This window comes from Antechinus flavipes, chromosome 4 (assembly GCF_016432865.1).
Source record: "Antechinus flavipes isolate AdamAnt ecotype Samford, QLD, Australia chromosome 4, AdamAnt_v2, whole genome shotgun sequence".
Classification (NCBI taxonomy): domain Eukaryota; kingdom Metazoa; phylum Chordata; class Mammalia; order Dasyuromorphia; family Dasyuridae; genus Antechinus; species Antechinus flavipes.
The window spans coordinates 427,316,622-427,338,758 of record NC_067401.1 but is presented as its reverse complement, the minus strand read 5'-3'; the positions used below and the strand labels follow the sequence as shown (position 1 = coordinate 427,338,758).

Here is a 22,137-nt window from a genome sequence, read left to right as displayed (position 1 = left end):
TGTGATCATTTGAGAAGTAAGAGAATGCTAACAATGAGAAACATCTGAAAAGCTGCCAATAAGAGATGGAATAAGATGTTTCATCTTTAAGGAATTTGGGAATTATATAAAGAGCAAGTAAGGGACTGCATTCTTGATACAGGAATTGAAGAAATTGTAGAAGGAACAGGTAAGCCAGCTTGACAGAAACATACAATAAAGGCCATGAAAGACAGTATTGTGAAATAAATCTGGAAAGAGAAATGGGAGTCATATATATGTATGTATAAGGCAGTGGTTCTCAAAGTATAGTCTAGAGAGTCTTGGGATCTCTGAAACCCTTCAGAGGATCTATAAATTCAGAATTAGTTTTTATTTCTAATATGGTAAATAACTACAAATACAACCCACAAAAACAAAAACTCTTTGGACAGATTCTCAATAATTTTTAAAGTATAAAGATGCTGAAAACCAAAGTTTGAGAACCACTGGATAAAGGTATGACCCATGACCAAGGGACCTTCCAAGCCTAAAGCTCTTGTAGTTTAATGCAAATCATAATGGGTCATTTTCTCATTGGTTTATTGCTCAGCTAGGAAAATCTCCAATACAGCTCATGTCTAGGTTTGGATTCCAGTAATTATATAGGCATTCAAAGTGACTAATACATAACAATGGAAGATAGCCTTTATTTCATTACTTTAGAAAATTCAGAAGATGCAAAAGACTCATAGAGCACATAGAAAAGATAAATGGAAACATAAATCATTTCATGAAAGATCCCCTCAGGAGGGAACTAAATTTGGAGGTGCCATCAAGGCAGCACTCCAATAATCCAGTGGATTCTTAGATCTCCTAGAAGGTTCTCCATAATCCCTTTCAAACTCACAGTTCCCTCTGGGCTTTTTACTTCCCTTGGTAAGCAAATATCCTTTGGTACCACTAGATGGGTCATACATTTCCTAAAGGACCTACAATTTCTAAATCAATTCTATAATAGTGACAGCCCAAACTTCTTGTTCAAGGCATGACTTATTGTTTCTCTTGTTGCAATGTCTGCGAGAATGATTTTTCCCTCTTAGGAGCACACTGCTCCTAAGATATTCCCTTTACAATCTAGTAAATACAATTTCCAAATTCTAAAATTTGAGATTATTATTGGGGCAACCTCCAAAGCTGGTGCTACCCAAGAATACACCTAATACTTCTAGAAGGTCACATTCTAGCACCTCTCCACATAGGTCATGTAGGAAATTCTTACTTATTTTCCTGTGTGGTTTTCTTTTATAAAACTGAGTCTCCCTTTTTCACGCAAGGTAGAAATGGCCCTTCCCCATCCACTAATTTCTACAGATAAACAAACAAAAAAATATATCCTCACCACAAAAAAAGATGTTATTTTCTCATTTCCTCATCTTTTTCTTCAGTACCTCTGATATAAAGAACATAAATGTACCTCATTAAAATTTACAAAAATTTTAAAATAAAATATTTAAAAATATTAAAATGTCATAAGGTTTTCAGGCTAGTACTCTATATATCCTTCTATATTTTCAAGTTATATGCTCATGTAGCCAACCACAGACACCAGATAATCTTTATAATCTGTTTCTCACTAAGCTTCACCATCACTAGCTTCTGTGTCAGTCCATTCAAGAATGGTTTGGGGTTGAGGGAGTAAACTCATTGTGGTTAAGAAATAAGTAATCATCATGTATTTCCAACCTGGGCAGATTTGCTCCTGAAGCTCATCATATTCATCCTGGATAGTACAGACACTCTGTCAACTTTAGTCAGAACTCCTGAGCTTAAGAGGTGCAACAACTTCAGCTTTCTTAGTAGCAGGGATTATAGTGTGGGTCAGCAAACTATATGTTTCTGTACATCTATCAATTTCCTATTCACATATCTCTTATCCACTTCTTGGTCTAACCATGTCATTCTCCTATTCAGGAAGTTCCTATGGTTCCCTCTTGACTCCAAGAAAAAAAATATAAATTCTTCTGTTTTACATTTTCAGCTTTTTATGACTTAGTTCCAGACTGATTTTCTTTTTCTTTTTTTTTAAATTTTTTATTTAATAATTACTTTATATTGACACTCGTTTCTGTTCCGATTTTTTTTCCCCTCCCTCTCTCCACCCCCTCCCCTAGATGGCAAGCAGTCCTTTATATGTTGGATATGTTGCAGTATATCCTAGATACAATATATGTTTGCAGAACCGAACAGTTCTCTTGTTGCATAGGGAGAATTGGATTCAGAAGGTATAAATAACCTGGGAAGAAAAACAAAAATGCAGATAGTTCACATTCGTTTCCCAGTGTTCTTTCTTTGGGTGTAGCTGCTTTTGTCCGTCATTTATCAATTGAAACTCAGATCTCTTTGTCAAAGAAATCCACTTCCATCAAAATATGTCCTCATACAATATCGTTGTCGAAGTGTATAATGATCTCCTGGTTCTGCTCATTTCACTTAGCATCAGTTCATGTAAGTCTCGCCAGTCCTCTCTGTATTCATCCTGCTGGTCATTTCTTACAGAACAATAATATTCCATAACATTCATATATCACAATTTACCCAGCCATTCTCCAATTGATGGGCATCCATTCATTTTCCAGTTTCTGGCCACTACAAACAGGGCTGCTACAAACATGTTGGCACATACAGGTCCCTTTCCCTTCTTTAGTATTTCTTTGGGATATAAGCCCAATAGAAACACTGCTGGATCAAAGGGTATGCACAATTTGATAATTTTTTGGGCATAATTCCAGATTGCTCTCCAGAATGGTTGGATTCATTCACAACTCCACCAACAATGCATCAGTGTCCCAGTTTTCCCGCATCCCCTCCAACATTCATCATTATTTTTTCCTGTCATCTTAGCCAATCTGACAGGTGTGTAGTGGTATCTCAGAGTTGTCTTAATTTGCATTTCTCTGATCAATAATGATTTGGAACACTCTTTCATATGAGTGGTAATAGTTTCAATTTCATCCTCTGAAAATTCAGACTGATTTTCAAAGATCACCATCTATTTCCCAGTTAAAATGACCTACTTTGCTCTCAGTTCACACAAGTATCCCCCCCTCCTTCTTTGTATCTTGCTCATGTCTGGAAAGTGTTCCCTTTTCAGCTCCATATCATTTGTTACCTATCTCCTTTGAAAATTTAGATGAAATTTCCTACAGAAAGTCTATCATGTCCCCCCCCCAGTTGCTATTGACACCCTCCTGAACATTATTTTGCATCTAATTTGTATATATTTGTATTTAGTTTTCTGCACATATCTTATTTCTACCCAGTAAATCATAAGCTTCTTGAGATGAAGGATTGTTTCATTTTTGCCTTTGTGTCCCCAACATCAAACTATGCTTTATCCAAAGAAGACATTTCAAGCTCATAGAAAGGCAGTGGGAACCCAGGAACTTGGAGTCCAGAGACTTTCAGATCATTTAGGCAAGCACTTGAGTTTATCTTGTGTTCCTATCAAAAGCTGACATAAAAGTGCTTCTGAAGCATATAAAGGAAGGAGAAATTCTCTTCTCTCACCTGATAAACTTTGGGATAATGGTACAAAAGAACAAATCAAAAAGATTTTATGAAAAGGAACCAATCTAAAACAATCAAAAGGAACCAATCTAAAACAATCTAAAAGTAGAATAGGTGGTAAGACCCATTAGGGTATATGTTCTTTAGAGTCACATACAACCTATTTTCTTAGCTCAATCCCTACTGCTTTAGAAAGGGGCAGGAATATGTACTGGCCATGTGATTTGATTAACACAAGGAACCCTTAGACAGGGAAACTCCCTCTACTGATGTGAGTTATCTTTTCCACAATTTACAATCTTTAGGGTTACACAGAATGCTGAGAGGTGAGGTGATTTGCTCAGGATCACTATGTACATGAAAAGAAAGACCAAAAGTGAGTGCTTCTTTGTTCTAAGGTAGGTCCATCTAGTATACCATGTTCCATCTTGATCCTATAATCCTAAATTTAAAACCAAGTGAATCAAACATGGATCCCACAATAATAACATTTCTAATTAATAACCATTTAAAGTAACATAATGAGGTTTTTGGATTATAGATTTTTGAACTGCAAAGAAAATCCTCATTTTACAGATAAATAAACTGAGACCCAGAGATATGAAGCAAGATTCAGATTTTAACCCAGATCCTCTTACTCCAAATCATTGCTCTTTCTATTGTATCATGTGTCCAACTTAAATTGGGAACATTCAAACTAGTTCAATCTAAAAGAATACATTTTTAAAGAATTCCAAACATATTAATGGTCTTATCTTATTAATCCTCCTGGGGCCTGAATGATTTTAAACAGCATTGGCAGGCCATTGGACCTGGAGTTGTTAGACCAAGGTTATAGTTTATGCTGCACCCAACCTAGTGCTATGGCTTCAAATACATCATTTTTTGTCTCTTTTTGTGTCAGTTTTCTCACTCCTCAACATGAGGGGATTGGACTAAATGATATCTAAGGCACATTACACTTATGTGCTTCTATAATATCTCTAGATGAATCAGAATTCTGGTTCGGTTTATAGTATCACAAAATAATTGAATTGATTTCATAGCAGCAGTAATGACTAAAGGGCAGGATCAGTCATCCAAAAAAAAAAAAAAACACATTTAAAATACACAACTGCAGAAGTAACACAACAGAGGAACAGATGACAGGTGGTTTAGGAATGAGGACTTATAACCTAAGTCCAACCATGATTTATTTCCAAAGCTATTCCCATTTGTCCACACCATATAAATGCACTCATGACTGAATGGGGAGAATGAAATGATGGAGAATTCCCTTCCCCCTTCTGCAGACAGAGAAAACTGAGCTTCAGAGTAAATAACAAAAAATCAGAACTAGAATAGCTGAGGGTACTGGGCCAACAAATGGTGACTGAAGTTCAACCAAGGCCAATGTAATTAGTCTGGAAGGGAGTATCCACAAAGGGATTGAATTGAATAGGAAAAACAAGCACCTAAGTGACTGACAGAGAGAAGAAATACAGGATTATTTTCAGTGAAATCTCTGGATCCATTGCTGCAGTATTACAAAGTATAGGAGCTATCAAGAAATAAGAGATAGTTATTTTTTATTCTGTATTTTCCAAATTAAATAGTGGATAGAATCCCTGTAGATTGTAGTTTCATTGAGAAATACACATAAAAGGCATTAACCAGAATTCTAGATATATATAGGGCAATCCAAATGACACATGATAGCTTCATGTAAGGTTTGAACAAGTCTCATGATCAGGCCTTCCCCCAAAATAGCACCAATGATCATGATCAGAAACTGCCCTATAAGTATCTGTAGGACCAGAGCAATGGCAAAAAAGGTCTTCATGGTACAGTGATATTTTATTTTTAAAAACTTGATAGTAAAGAAATATTCAAATTTGTAGCTGATAGAGGTATCACGCCCAAAATGAAAAATATGGAAATATGTTTTGAAGGATTTTACACATTTAACCAATATTGGATTGCTTACTGTCTTGGGGAGGGTGCAGTAGAGAAAGGAAGGAGAAGATTTTGGAACTCAAAATCTTACAAAAATTAATGTTGAAAATTATCTTTGCATGTATTTGAAGAAATAAATATTATTGAGGGAGACATTATGAAGCTGGTCTAGATGACTTCTCATGTCTCTTTTTAGTGCTAACTCATCTATGAGCTATTGAAAAGACAAGGTTTTCTTAAGTTGAGAGTGTGAATGTTGGAAAAACAAGTTATTGATTCTGAGAATTTTGCTTTGATTCAAGTGCTAAATTTCAGGGCTATAAGTCAAGCATCAAAAAAGGATACCTAGTATGATTTGTCTATACTAAAGATCATCAGTCAGCAAATACAAGTTCCAGGAGATTGTCAGGTTTTAATTTGTTCCATCTCCATATGTTTATTGCTGTCATTCTAACTTTTGCTCAATCATCCCTGATACAAGTCCTATAGCTTCTACTTCTCACAACTTTCAGCCAACATCCTGAAGACTCAAGGCTTTGGGAAAACAAAAGCTTAAGAACTTTCATTTACACTGGGAAAAATAGGATTGGAAAATTGGATTGATTTACTTATGAGAAAAAAATAAAACAGAGATTTAATAGTTATAAACAAAGCACTAAATACATCTGCCAGGAAGGATTGTAACAACGTAAGAAATTTTAGGCTAGAAGGGATCTTAATGTCTTCTAATCTTCTAATTAGTCATGGAATTTTTTATTCCATGTACAATGTTCTCCTTTGTACAATGGAGTAAGGAAATAGATTCATTGAGATTCCATGATTAATTCAAAGTCATGAGAAAAAAAGTAGAATTTGAATCCAGTTCCAAAGCTGTCTTTTTTTAAAATCTTACACCACAATGCCTCTCCAACTTGTATATACAAAGCTGAACAAGGAATAATGAGGAATACAGAATCAATCAACTCAGAAGTCCCCTCAATCCCAGGGAAAGAGAAATGAATTTTTATGCCTGCTGTCCAAAATATGAAAGTCATTACTAAGGAGAATAGATCATAGGCATCTATCCACAAGCATACCCCTGAGATTTCTAGGAAAAAAACAGCCAAAAAGCCATTCTACCTGCCTCTCTACAATCCCAGGGAGGCAGGAGGGGTGCCTCTTATCATCATTCTCTCATTTTCCTCTAGAATTTGGCAATGAGTAGACAGTCAGAGCACACAGCTGTGTCCCATGCAGAAGGAGAAGCCAAGTGTCATTGTCTATCTGACTGCTCTCAGCAGCCGTGCTCCCTGGGGCAATAAGGTCATGTCCAATTTTCTCTGGTCTGATGTTTCAGAGGCTCTTGTCATCTCTTGTTCAGAGCAAAAGAAAATAAATAAATAAAAGGGACTGGGCCTAAATAGATAACTTAGTCTAGGCAGAATAGGCAGAAGGCAGAACCCACAAGGAATGGACAGGAAGAATTAGAAGGTAATAAATTGGAAAATGCCCCCCCTTAAAATGCCTTTCTATTATGAAATCTTTCATCAAACATACATCATTTATCATCTTCAAAGCTAATACAAAGAAATAGAATTGACAAGCAGAGGTAACAGATTTCAAGAAAACATATGTTCTGAGTTAAAAGGGACCTTAATTTATATCTACTTTAATCCCTTTAATTTCACAAAGGGATTTTGCTGAAGATAAAAGTGACTTGCTCATAGCCACACAAATAGCAAAATCAGACTTTGAATTCAGGGCCTTCAGGTCCAAATCTGTCTCTTCTCAGAATACCAGACTCCTTCTCATAATCCAATAGCAACAATTCTTAACTATACCATAGCCTGGTAAAGCCCATAGACTTCTATTCAAAAATATTGTTTTTATAGGAATAAAATAAAATACATAATATTACAAAGGAACAGTTAAGAACCCCTATTTTATAGATATGTACACCACTGAAACTGGGGGGGGATTTGAAATGAAAAAGGGGGGGTTTTGTGTCCTCCTCCCCTTTTATCTCTTCTTTCCCCATCCATTTCTCATCTACTATCACTCAGCATCTGTATGCTTTCATGAATAGTCCCCTCCAATAAGGAGGAAAGGAACCTGAAAAACTAATTCATACTTCTGTGATAATGAGTCAATATTGAATTCCTCCCAGGACCACTTACATTTTTAAAAATAACTGGAGAGATATTATTTAATCTTATTGTTTAATTTTTTGTTACATTATTTATTTTTTGTTTGTTATTGTTTAGTAATTAGATACTGTATCCCTACTAGTAGAATTTTAGATACCATTAGATAATTTGCAGCAAGGTGGCCTATTCTGGAAACATTTTAATCAACCAAAGCATCTATCACACAGCTTGTGCCTTTCCTTGTTTACTTTGGGAGCGTCCCTCAGAAATTAGGGTTTTACTTGGAAACACCGCATGCATTGATGCAAAATGAAGTGAGTAAAACTGGGAGAACATTGTTCACAGGAATTTGGGCAATGCTGTATGAGGATCAGTTGTAAATGACTTGAATCTTCTCAAGAATACAATGATATAAGACAAATCCATCAGACTAATGATGGAAAAAGCTATCCACAACCAGAGGAACAACTAATGGAGTATGAAAGTAAATCAAAGCATACTATTTTCACTTTTTTTAATTGTTTTACTTGATTGACATATAAAATCTACATAAAATTGCTTACCATCCTAGAGGAAAGGAAGGAGAAAAGGAAGAAGAAAATTTGGAACTCAATTTTTTTATATAAAAAACTGAATATTTATACTGAACAAGAAAGATAAATAGTTGTCTATGTTTACACAGGGATCAGGAGTTTGTTTGTTTTTTTTTTTCCCTAAAGTGGTTGTTTTTGTAATGAGATATTATTTACATAACAAAATGGTTGTAAATTGTATTTATGTCTATTCACTTGCTCCCAAAGCTAACTGTTAATATTTGTAAAGGCTAATGTATAATAAGTGCCTAAGGAAAGCTTATTCCCTTTCTTTCCTCCCAACTTTTTTTTTACTGTTCATTGATTTTAATCATACCCCATATACCAGGAATCATAAAACCACCATGTCAGATTATTTACCAAGTCAGGGTAAATCAGTTGACCAATACCCTGGTCTCCTTTGATATTTTATTTTAGTTTTAATTTATGAAACAATGTAAGCATTTACTTAACAAAGCACAACTTTAAAAAGGTAATTTGACATGAAATTGCAAATCTACTATGCATAACTTGCTATTCCTTTCAAATATATAATAAAATTATCAGGTAAATGTTTTTCTTCTCCCCCATTAGGCACACACACATATACATATACATATACACACATGATTCCATGCAAATTCTATTTATTCCTTTGACAAATTTTGTGCTTTTTGTGTTTTAATTTAAATTCTTTATTTTTTAAAGAATTATTTGCTAATGTGAAATATGGAAGTATGATCTCCCCTTCCTTCCCTTCTCCCCATTATTTTGCAGGAAATTAAGGAGATGGTTGAGTGCCATATTCACTATGGGCTGCTCTCAGCTGCTCTCATCTTTCAGTTTAATTTGCAAAAGGCTTCACTGGCACAGCCCAAAGGCTGGCCCTGCAATTTGGATAATGCCAGGGAGCTGAAATTACCAAAATGGAGAATAGAAAACCACATGGGCTCCTGCAGATGGGAAGCCCATTCCCAAAATAGTAATTCCAGTTCAGTAGAATCTGGATTGTTCCATAGCCAATCGCCCACACAGGGTTTCAAGGACAGCCTTCAGGTCATCCCCTATTACTGAAGGCTCCCTCCCCCTTTACCATTCGTCCTGCCTATTTCAATGATTCTAGTCAAATGAGCCCTTTGCAATTACTTGCTTTCACAGGGCAGTATTTCTCCTATAAATGATTTTGCAAATCCTGTTTTACCTCTTCCAGGTGATCTACCTTAGCCAACCAAATAGGTGGTTTATAAAGTATCTCTGGGCTAGGTGCTTAATTCAATAGGGTGGAAATGAAAACTTAGAATATGGTTCCTGACACTGAGAATCTTATAATCTTTGTGGAAAGAGAATATGACCATATGAAATTTAAGGGAAATACAGAATTAAGCTCTAATCTGTGTGATTTAGACTCATTGCTCTGAGTCTAGGAGGAGGGAAATAGAATCAATAAGGGTTGAAGAAATTGAGAGAGGGTGATAGCCTTCAGGAAGGAGTTGAGACTTGAACTGAATGTTGAAAGATGGATAGGAACTGAATAGTAGGACAGGGAAGGAGAAAACTCTGGTGAAGGCAGAAACCCAAACAAAGAGAGAGAAACTGAACGAATTGCAGAGTTCACACTATAGCTCTGCTATTGATATCTATGTGAATAGAAACCAGGTGACTTTATCCTTGGCCTTCATCTGTAAAACAAAAGGCCAGACCTGAATTATGTCTGAGGTTGTTTCTTCAAGGCCTAACTCCTGGGATGTTTGTGGAACAATGAGGAGGGAGCAGGTCTTTCTATAGCACAAGGAGGGTATTGGGAATTCTATAATACATAAGATTAGGGTCAAGTAAATGTAGGGACTTGAAGAATTTAAATGTGAGGGAATAGGAAGTAATAACAATAATAGCTGACATTTATGTAATACTTTGATATAGATTATTGATCCAAATGTTTTGAGCAAGGAAGGACCAGGAATCAGCAATGCCTAAGAAAGAATAGTCTAAAAGTGATATAAGAGATGAATTGCAAGGAAGGATACATAACAGAAAGGAACATGAAAACTAAACTATTTCAAGTCTACAATGTTAATATTCATGTTTAATAATCTGAGTGTGAGATTCCCCCCAATTCCTAACCTTTCTTGTGTCACAGATGCCACAGGTGGACTTCATCTCAAAATCATGTTTTTTTTTTTTTTAATGTATGCAATTAAATATATAAGATTATTGAAGTAAAACAATTATAGTCAAATACATGTAGCAGAATTAAAAAAAAAAAAACATAAGTTCAGAGATCTTAGGTTAAAAGTCTTTATCCTAGACTAGGATTAGCCTCTCCAAGAAACCCATTTCAATTAAATTAAACTGGGATATATGAGTTTCTGTGGTCAATAAATCAATAAGCATCTAGTAAGTGCCTACTATATGTCAGGCATTGTGCTAGGCACTGAGAATTCAAAGACAAAAAGGAAATAATTCCTACCTTCAAGGAATTTACATTCCCTCAGGAACAAGTGTAGAAAAAAATTATGGAAGCAATGTTTATAATCATCCCTCTTTCAATGCTTCCTCACTGTTAATGTCTCCTAAATTTTGGTACTCCCTACTCCTTTTTTGACCCTCCAATTGGCCAGAGCTCTCATGGTAGCCCCCAGAGTCTAGAACCAAGAGATTTTCACTTTGTCACCATAACCTTCCCTGTCCTGTGTTCCCATGTGATAATGGGAGAAGCAATAGGAGGAAGACATGAAAAACGCACAGAAGTGAAAAGGCACAAATGATATTCAGAGAAAATCCAGAAGCTCACCTGGACTAAAGGAGAGGATTCATGGAAGGAAACAATAGGATACATGTTCAGAGCACTTACTACAGTGCTTGGTACATAATAAGTACTTCATAAATGCTTATTGACCAAGAAGTAGGTTGAGAATAGATTACTTTGCACATTAAGCCAAAGAATTTGGGACTTTATAGGCACTGGGGAGCCATTGAAGACTTTTAAGCACTACTAATTTGTTTTCCATTTCAATGTCAAACTAACTTTCCAAATATAACATGAAAATGATACATTTGCAAAATTAGTTTGGCAATGACATTGAAGATAGATTAAACAAGGGAGAGACCTGAAACAAGGATACTGCTTAAAAGACAACTGTAGTTATCTAGACATGAAGTGATAAGCAACATCATCCAATTCAGATGGTAATGAGAAATGGAATTGAGAAAGAAGGAAAAATTGAGAGGACTTGGAGACTGAAGGGAAGAATGAAGAAGAGGAAAGAATCAAAGATGATTCAAAGATTTTAAGCCTAGGTCCTCACAACCTGGACCCTTCCTACCTTTCCAGAATTTTTATGCTTTATTCTCTTCACTGTCTAACTTATAATTCCTTTTCCCACCTCTTACCTTTCTCCTAGTAGTCTCCCATGTCTGGAATGCTCTGAGGAAGTAAAATGTCATTGAAGGTAGGTGGAGTTGAGGATCAAGGTTACAGGTGAAGGAAAATTAGAAGACACTCCTACTGAGGTAGGAGGTAGGAAAGAGAGAGGATGGATGATGAAATAGAAATGCTGAAACAAAGGTGGAAGAAAAAGTCTATGTTGATGTCATACACCTGACATCTTAATTTTCTTGGTAAAATGGGGTTGAGTCAACGTCATCTTCCAAGAATGTAGGAAAAAGACATAATGTTGGACCATGATGAAGAGTGGAGAAATTTTGGAAAAGTTGTTGTGTGGAGTGTGCTGAAGAATCTAGAGGTGGTGACTAATAGGATTGTCAAGCAGTGTTGAGTGCCCGACGAACCATAATTAGTCAATATGAATTATAATGAGCTGAGGCAGTCTAGTGTTATTATTTTCTCCCACAACAACCTGTGAACCATATTTGTATTGTAATAAGGGCTTTTTCTACCTAAATTTGAAGAAGTGGGTAATGTGAAATTGAACAATTCCTTCAGGATTATAAAAAGATGCTTTCAGACTAGGACCTATCTTTCAAATTTTTGAATTGAAGGAAAATGGTTGCCTCTACTATCTCTGCAAATGAGATCACAGACCTAGAGCTGGGAACCTTATGGGTCATCTACCCATCTGCCTTGAAAAAAGCCTTAAATATATTTGAAAAAAGGTATTTTGACTTGCCCATTCATATAGGTAATTCTAAATGTTAGAGCCAAAATTCAGACTGGTTTTTTTTGATTCTTTCCAATGTACCATATTCTCCTACAAAAGTCATGCTCCTTCCCCCAGCAAGAGAACTTTAAAATAACAGGTGTTCCTTTTTTTTCCATCAAATCATGATTTGAAGAAATTCATGGCACAGATAAATCTATATTTTGGACCAAATTATAGTTACCCACAAACCCCTTCCTTGTTCCCCAGTCCTGCCTCCTACACTTGACTAAGCCACAGTTTAAGTGACTATCCAATGGAATAATTCATAGTTTCTTCTGTAATGTCTGGGATTCCTTATACAGGAGATTGGGCAACTAGGTGGCACAGAGGAGAAAGTACTAAGCCTAGAGTCAGGAAGACCTGAGTCTTATTAGCTGTGTGACCCTAGGCATTGTTTGCCTCAGTTTCCTCATCTGTAAAATGAGCTGGAGATGGAAATAGCAAACCACTCCAGTATCTTTGTCAAGAAAACCTCAACTGGGATTATAAAGATTCTAAAGTGACTGAACAACAACAAATGCAGGAGATTCTCTATCCTGAACAGATATTCACCAGAACCCTCCATCAGATCCATAGGATCAAAAAGAAAAAGAAAAAAGAAAAAGAAACTTTAGGGAATATGCAATTCAGTGACTTCATTTAGAAGATTTGAAAATCAAAGTCGATAGAGATAAATTGATTTGTCCAGATACTTTTGATTAAATGTGTATGCTCAAGTCGAGAATCTCAAGGGAATTAATGAAAAAAAAAATCAAATGAAGGTGGCCTAGCTGTACCTGATCTAAAATTATATTATAAAGCAGCAGTCACCAAAACCATTTGGTATTGGCTAAGAAATAGATTAGTCGATCAGTGGAAAAGGCTAGGTTCACAAGACAGAATAGTCAACTATAGCAATCTAGTGTTTGACAAACCCAAAGCCCCTAACTTCTGGGAAAAGAATTCATTATTTGATAAAAACTGCTGGGATAATTGGAAATTAGTATGGCAAAAATTAGGCATGGACCCACACTTAACACCATATACCAAGATAAGATCAAAATGGGTCTATGACCTAGGCATAAAGAACGAGATTATAAATAAATTAGAGGAACATAGAATAGTTTAATCTCTCAGACTTGTGGAGGAGAAAGAAATTTGTGACCAAAGATGAACTAGAGACCATTACTGATCACAAAATAGAAAATTTTGATTACATCAAATAAAAAAGCCTTTGTACAAATAAAACTAATGCAAACAAGATTAGAAGGGAAGCAACAAACTGGGAAAACATTTTCACAGTTAAAGGTTCTGATAAAGGCCTCATTTCCAAAATATATAGAGAACTGACTCAAATTTATAAGAAATCAAGCCATTCTCCAATTGATAAATGGTCAAAGGATATGAACAGACAATTTTCAGAGGATGAAATTGAAACTATTACCACTCATATGAAAGAGTGTTCCAAATCATTATTGATCAGAGAAATGCAAATTAAGACAACTCTGAGATACCACTACACACCTGTCAGATTGGCTAAGATGACAGGAAAAAATAATGATGAATGTTGGAGGGGATGCGGGAAAACTGGGACACTAATGCATTGTTGGTGGAGTTGTGAACGAATCCAACCATTCTGGAGAGCAATCTGGAATTATGCCCCAAAAATTATCAAATTGTGCATACCCTTTGATCCAGCAGTGTTTCTATTGGGCTTATATCCCAAAGAAATACTAAAGAAGGGAAAGGGACCTGTATGTGCCAAAATGTTTGTAGCAGCCCTGTTTGTAGTGGCTAGAAACTGGAAAATGAATGGATGCCCATCAATTGGAGAATGGCTGGGTAAATTGTGGTATATGAATGTTATGGAATATTATTGTTCTGTAAGAAATGACCAGCAGGATGAATACAGAGAGGACTGGCGAGACTTACATGAGCTGATGCTAAGTGAAATGAGCAGAACCAGGAAATCATTATACACTTCGACAACGATATTGTATGAGGACATATTTTGATGGAAGTGGATTTCTTTGACAAAGAGACCTGAGTTTCAATTGATAAATGACGGACAAAAGCAGCTACACCCAAAGAAAGAACACTGGGAAACGACTGTAAACTATCTGCATTTTTGTTTTTCTTCCCGGATTATTTATACCTTCTGAATCCAATTCTCCCTATGCAACAAGAGAACTGTTCGGTTCTGCAAACATATATTGTATCTAGGATATACTGCAACATATCCAACATATAAAGGACTGCTTGCCATCTAGGGGAGGGGGTGGAGGGAGGGAGGGGAAAAAAAATCGGAACAGAAATGAGTGTCAATTTAATGTAATTATTAAATAAAAATTTAAAAAAAAAATGATTAAAAAGTCTTAAAAAAAAAAAAAAGAAATCAAGCCATTCTCCAATTGATAAATGGTCAAAGGATATGAACAGACAATTTTCAGAGGATGAAATTGAAACTATTACCACTCATATGAAAGAGTGTTCCAAATCATTATTGATCAGAGAAATGCAAATTAAGACAACTCTGAGATACCACTACACACCTGTCAGATTGGCTAAGATGACAGGAAAAAATAATGATGAATGTTGGAGGGGATGCGGGAAAACTGGGACACTGATGCATTGTTGGTGGAGTTGTGAACGAATCCAACCATTCTGGAGAGCAATCTGGAATTATGCCCAAAAAATTATCAAATTGTGCATACCCTTTGATCCAGCAGTGTTTCTATTGGGCTTATATCCCAAAGAAATACTAAAGAAGGGAAAGGGACCTGTATGTGCCAAAATGTTTGTAGCAGCCCTGTTTGTAGTGGCTAGAAACTGGAAAATGAATAGATGCCTATCAATTGGAGAATGGCTGGGTAAATTGTGGTATATGAATGTTATGGAATATTATTGTTCTGTAAGAAATGACCAGCAGGATGAATACAGAGAGGACTGGCGAGACTTACATGAACTGATGCTAAGTGAAATGAGCAGAACCAGGAGATCATTATACACTTCGACAACGATATTGTATGAGGACATATTTTGATGGAAGTGGATTTCTTTGACAAAGAGATCTGAGTTTCAATTGATAAATGACGGACAAAAGCAGCTACACCCAAAGAAAGAACACTGGGAAACACATGTGAACTATCTGCATTTTTGTTTTTCTTCCCAGGTTATTTATACCTTCTGAATCCAATTCTCCCTATGCAACAAGAGAACTGTTCGGTTCTGCAAACATATATTGTATCTAGGATATACTGCAACATATCCAACATATAAAGGACTGCTTGCCATCTAGGGGAGGGGGTGGAGGGAGGGAGGGAAAAAAAATCGGAACAGAAACGAGTGTCAATATAAAGTAATTATTAAATAAAAATTTTAAATAAATAAATAAATGTGTATGCTCTTTAAAGTTATCCTTCCCAGAATATCCATTTGGGGGAAAAACCCCAAACTGGGCATTCCTGATTCTCCAGGCTACCCTATCATGCCTCGGCTGCTTTCTTACTCCTCTCCTTAGGATTCCTTTTCCCATTGGTGAGTTCTTTATTTGAGAGAAGGGATCCCAACCAGCTGTTCCTGATTTTCTGAATTTAGCTACCAAGTTCCTTACATGCTACCTCCTCCCTTAGTTTTTCTTCCCCTCCCATCCCTGGTTTTTAGTTCCACTTTTGTATTTTATCTCCTCCATTAGAATGTAAGCTCTGTGAGGGCAAGAACTATCTTTTGTTTCTGTTTGTATTTGTATTCCCAGAATTTATCTCAGTGTCTAGTCTATCATAATGTTTAATTATTGCTTGCTGCTTATTGACCAAGTATGCAAAAATAATGAAGAGTGCTAAAATTGGAATCAGGGATCTGTTTGAATTCTACCTTTGCCAATTGGTAGATAGTAAGTCATTTAACCATTTAAAAGCCATAGTTTCCTCATCTGTGACATGAAGAGGTTAGATAATTGCTAATGGCTCTTCCAACTGCAAACCCTTTGGTCCTAGGAGCTAGACTTGGATTAGAAGGCTTCTCACATCTATTCCTTTTCCTAGCTTTGACCTTACCCTCCAGATTTCAGGCATCAAAAGGCCTGACAATTCCTCTACTTAATACAGAGTTAACTTAGGGGCTCACATCTCTAACAGTTCTCTTTGATAGTCAACTATTGAAGAAATTCCCCCCAAAAAACAGAATTCTCAAAGTCCCTCTTTCCTGCCTCCCCAAAGGCCAGAAGCAGGATGAAAGGGAAAGTAAACCAAATATGGAGTTCTCTTAAAGAATTTTTATAAACATTTAGTTTTAGAAAGTGAAATGGAAATGAAAGGAAATTAAATAAAATACTCAAGGTCACAAAGTTTATCCATTATGTAACCACAATTAGAAGGTAAATTTCTTAGTTCTTCATTAAGTTCTCTGACTCTTGAATATTTCAATTCAATTTAATCCAATAAGTATTTTTTAAGTATTTACTATTTCAAGGGATATCCCGTGGGGAGACACGAAAATGACAATAAAGGATCATAGATCTTAAGCTAAAAGACCTTTCTTTCACAGGTAAGGAAACCTTGAATCAGAGACTAAAATGATTTGTTCACTGGGACACAGGTGATAAAGGTAAGTGCTCTGATTCTTCCTTCCTGTCCCTACCAGACTTACCTGAATTCTGATAGTGTACCCACAAACCTCACTGTTTTCTTCAATAATAATTCCCCAAAGTGAGGAAGTAGAGCTAGCTGATATCATCCTAGAGAACTTAAGGCAATCCTAGAAAGGCAGACCCTGTAATCTATCAGGAAAACCAGTCAGTTCCCCAGATCCCTCAGTGTTTATATAAATGGCTAACCTAATCATGGTGTGGCCACAAGGAATGATATTTGGGAAGAAAAAAAAAACGCATTTTTTCATCTTTCAAAAGAAGGAAATATACACCAGTCTTGCAAAAGTGCCTTTAAAAAACTCCTAGGACAAACTTCTACCAAAGGGCTGGCATTTGGCCAGTGGGAGAACCATTCATTTTCCCTATGCCCTTCCAACAGGACGCAGGGTTTGGGCATCCATGGAAATTCCCCATACATTACAGAAAAACCTCCATTAATTCAGAATTTGTGGTCATTTGTCCTAGCTCCATTGCTAGTTATCTTTGTAGCTGTCAATGTATATAGAAGATATTACAGAGTCAACAAGATCCCAAAGGATAGTTTTACCTACCTAAGTGAACAACAGGCTTTTAATGACTTGAAAACTTGTTTTTAAGTGGCTGCTATTCATATATGAACGCTTTCTATTCATTAGTAAATCCACAGGCTCTGTGTAAAGGAAATATTTTATGAACTATTAGCACATAGGAGCTGGAGTGGGAAGGAACCTTATACGTTCTTGAGTACAGTTCTGATATTTTGTAGTAGAAAAAATGAAGGTCCATGTAGAGGCTAAATCACTTATCTCTGAATATAGTTAAAACTAGACCTGGAATTCAAAACCAAGCCATTGGACTCCAAATACAGGACTTAAAAAAAAAAGAAAAAAAAAACACAACAAAACATCTAACTGGCAGTATTATGAAATTTGGGATATCTTATCTCAGTATCATAATTAACTTCTCTGGTTTTAAGGAGTAAAGAATAGTCCATTCTCCCTTAACTCAAGATAATTACTTTTTAAAGATTTTTAATATGTTTCTTTATCCCAAATATCTTATTTTACCCAAATTTTTTTTACCCAAAAAATATCTTCCATTTGAAATTTTTATTAATCCAGACTAGTCCCTACTAGTTGGATTTAGTTTTATGACATTTCTTCTTTAATTTTTCCTTTCACTTAGACATTTCCTAGAGACTGGTCAACAGATCAAGGAGGAAGAAAAATTATGGAAGGGGATCTTCTTAAGGCCTCTCAAAAGACACAAGTCACTTTAAGGTGAGAAAATTAGATGATGTTGGACAAGACTGGATAAAACACACATTTGGACCTCTGTCACCACATTGAGCTAATGGAAAGACATTTAAATGCAATCGCCACTCTCATAGAGATGTCTAAATTCTATACATTGAGTTATATATAGTAAGTGAAGCAATTGTGCTATGACTATAATAGTAATGTGATCTGGAGCCAGGAAAAATCTAGGCCAAATTCAGTCTTTGCTACATATTGGTTATATGACTCTAAGCAAGTCACTTAATTTCCCAGCATCCTCAAGGAGCTTACAGTCAAATAAGAGAGATAACATGTAAAAAACTACCTACACAAGATATACACAGGATAAATTAGAGATAATCAACAGATAGAAAGCTCTAGCTTTAAGGGACATCAGGAAAATCTTACACCCTAGCTGGGATTTAAAGGAAGCCAGGGAAATCAGAAGACAGAAATAAAGAGAGGAGAGATGGGGTACATCCAGTAAAAATGTTCAGTTCAAGAGAGGAAGGAACCTTAAGGAAGTCACTGCCACTAAATAGAATGCACAAAGGAAGAAAAAAATTAGTTATAGTTAATAGATAGAAGCCAATCGGGTAACACTGACCAAAAAATATGCCTTCTGAACAAAAAGAGAGGAATCTAATAGGAAACAACCCCTAAAAGAAAAGGAGGGGTGTCAAAGAAAGGCAGAGGCAAAGGATATAAATAACCATCATGTCATGGGAAGGGAACTGTATTGGCTATAAGTCCAGGCTTGATTATTGATTTGTTCTGTGATTTTTTTGGACAAATAACTATTCTCTGGATTCAGTTTCCTCACCTATAAAAATGAGAGATTTAGCTTAGATCAGTTTTACGAGCTTTCCATATAAAGATCAACGATTATGAAGTTAGGTAGTGGGACAATAGAAAAATATATTTTTACTGATCCAGTCAAACTGTGAAACAGATGAAAGTTGTCATCAGTGCTCCCTTGATTTCTCTTTCCATGGCTTTTCTGCCATCAGTACTCCCTATCTCTTATGGCTATTTAGGGCTACCATTTTTCCACATGTACCCTGCCTGAATAAATTCCCATACTCATCAGAATTTATCACTACTATATCCCATTTACTCAGAACTCAGAATTGTCTTTCTCTCTCTCTATTAAACAATTCCCACCACTGGCTTAATGTGCTACCTCTCCAAGGACTGAGTAGTTGCATTACAACAGTAGCAGATCAGATAAAGAAAGAGCTCGGCTCTATTGATGGAATTTCAGGTACTATAATTTGCCATCTGGGCACAGGATTTATTTTTACAAAGGGGGTGTGGTGCCCTCAAATTTTATCATATGGCCCTTTTTCATGTACTCATAGGGTCATCCTTGTCTATGTAAACAATCAATTTAAATCCCCTGAGGCCAGATCATAACTCATTTCATTTCCTACTAGGCAGTGATTGGCCCTTGCACATATCCCAGAAAAGAATTCCTATGAGACCTTCTGTATTTTATTTGTTTGTGTTTTTTTTTTTTTAACAAGCTATTCCATTCAGTGTTTAGATCATTATCTCCATTGGTTTAAAGTTGTGATGCAAAGTATGTGATATATTTTGAACTTTTATTTCTTGTATTTTATTGGAATTTACCTTTTTGTTTGTTGTAATTTTTAAAAGGATATCATTTTCCCAAGAATGATTTGGTCATGATCAAGTCCCTTTTTTTTCCCCATGACTTCAATCTCGATCTGTTTTTAAATGTAAGCCTGTAGGAAAATAGGAATAAATAGATAGGGATTTTCCTTTCCACTGCTAAGTCATCTGCAATGTGCCTAGGGCATGGGCCAACAGACCTCTATGATGGACTGCAGCCTGTGTGCTTGAGGCCATCCTTCACTCTTTAAGGTCCTGGGAGATTAGTCATATCACTGGAACAAATTGTCCAGAGTGAGAATTGATTTCACAATTCTTCAAGATAGCATTCATAAAACTGTACAGTGATATTAAAGAAGAATAGAGGGAAATAAAAATCAAAACTGGGCAATAGGTGTCACTGGGCTGAAGATTCAGAACAGCACTAGTCGATTTGCTCCCAATGTGAGTTCTGTAACATGGCAAGAATCCAGAGGACACATTCTGACATTATTGCTTCTTTATCTGGCAACAATTGAAAGAAGGCAAATTCTCTTTCCCTTGGAGAATTAAAGGTATGCAACTTTGTCTAAGTAGCCTGAATGATCTATCTCCCAATCAACAGCAACAACAGACATTCATATATATTTTAAATATATATACATATATACATATATATGTATATATATATGTATATATGTTATATGTGTGTGTGTGTTAAGGTTTATAAAGCATTGATATACATCTTATTCACAACATTATAAGATAAATATTAAAGTTACTATACCCATTTTATAGATGAGGAAACCAAGACTCAGAGATGAAGGGTGGTCAGACAATAAGTAAATGTAACATATGAGAGTCAAATCAATCTTCCTGCCTCCAAGTCAGGTCCACTGCACCCTATGCCACATCATTCAGTAAATTAAAGAGAGTTTGGTCCAACTGCTACCATATGGAGCCCCACTATCTTAACTACTTAGCTGGGGGGAGGATCTTGTCTTTCATTGGAAATGCCAATATTAGTATTCAAGCTGCTGGTTGCTTTTATACTACTTTTCTGATGAGAAAACTTATTTCTGAGCTGCTTCCTTCCATGTGATCTAGCAAGCTAAACGATCATATAAATCATGGGAGTATGAATATCTAGTCAATGTTGACAGCCTAGGGAAATAACATTATCATAGATGAAGGGTTCTCCAAATAAAAAACAAGTACGAAATCCAGAATCTTGATGTTCCTTGGAGAAATATCCTGGAAAAGTATTGCTCTCCTTTTAGCTTAATTGAAAAGCCCATCCTGACTGGGTAACTGAAATGAATCACTGATGAACTGGTTCAAGACATTTTCTTTTACCCACTTTTATGCAGATATGATAAAAATCTTTGTACACTCTCTAACTTGGATTTTAAACAACACTCTACAAAATATTATACTTCACATCCTCATAAGCAAAATGAAAATTGGATTGAAATACTTACCTGGCTACTCCAGCACATGGGTTCTAGTAGCTGAAAGTAGACAGCTATAGATCCTAAAATTGTCTTTGGTTCTTAATGAACTCTTGTGGCCTCAGTCATTTGATTGATACACAATCAGACTTTCTAGCAAGTAATTTGTTTGTGTAGGAAGTCAAATGAAGAATAAACAAATAAAAGATGAAAACTCACTTTGGAATGTTAAACTTAAATAATAAAATAAGACATGAATTTTGTCCTATAGAGATCCTGGATATTGTATGCAAACTATATGCTCATACTCTTTCTCTTTGCAGGCACAAGAATTCATAGAATTCATTGAATTGGATAATTTGGAGAAAAAACATGGGAAATCCTCTGTGTGGGGGTGGGGGGATGGGGAGGTGTTTTACTGGGATTGGTATGTATAGAGTTCTGAGAAGATTCTAGTCGCTTACACATATAAACATAAATTCCTCAAGTTTTTTTTTCCTCTCCAAAACATTAAATTTTGAATATTCTTGGAATTCTTGTACCTAAGAGCAGAGCTATGTTTTTCTGAGGTACTATAAAAGAGATGACATGGTTCAATAAAGGAAGCTTATTCCTTTTTGTTGTAAATGATCTTTTATATATGATAGCAGGTACCATGGAATTAACTAGTTCCTAAAACAGAGGAAACTTCCTAGCATGGATTAGTTGGAAAAGGTCTAAGAGATCAGCCTTGCTAACTATATGGTCAAGATGTACCAGCAACACAACAGAACTGCCTCAAAAGCTAACGCAATACTACATTTCTTTAAAAGAGGTAGTGAATGAGGGAATTAAGAGTTCCTCTGTATCCTGCTCTGGTCAGATTATA

At 35.9% G+C, this 22,137-nt stretch overlaps 1 pseudogene; it reads right to left on the bottom strand.

The window, feature by feature from the left end:
* Positions 1–1,374: 1,374 nt before the first annotated feature.
* Positions 1,375–22,137, bottom strand: part of LOC127561617 (small nuclear ribonucleoprotein F-like) — a 139,278-nt pseudogene continuing 118,515 nt past the window's right edge.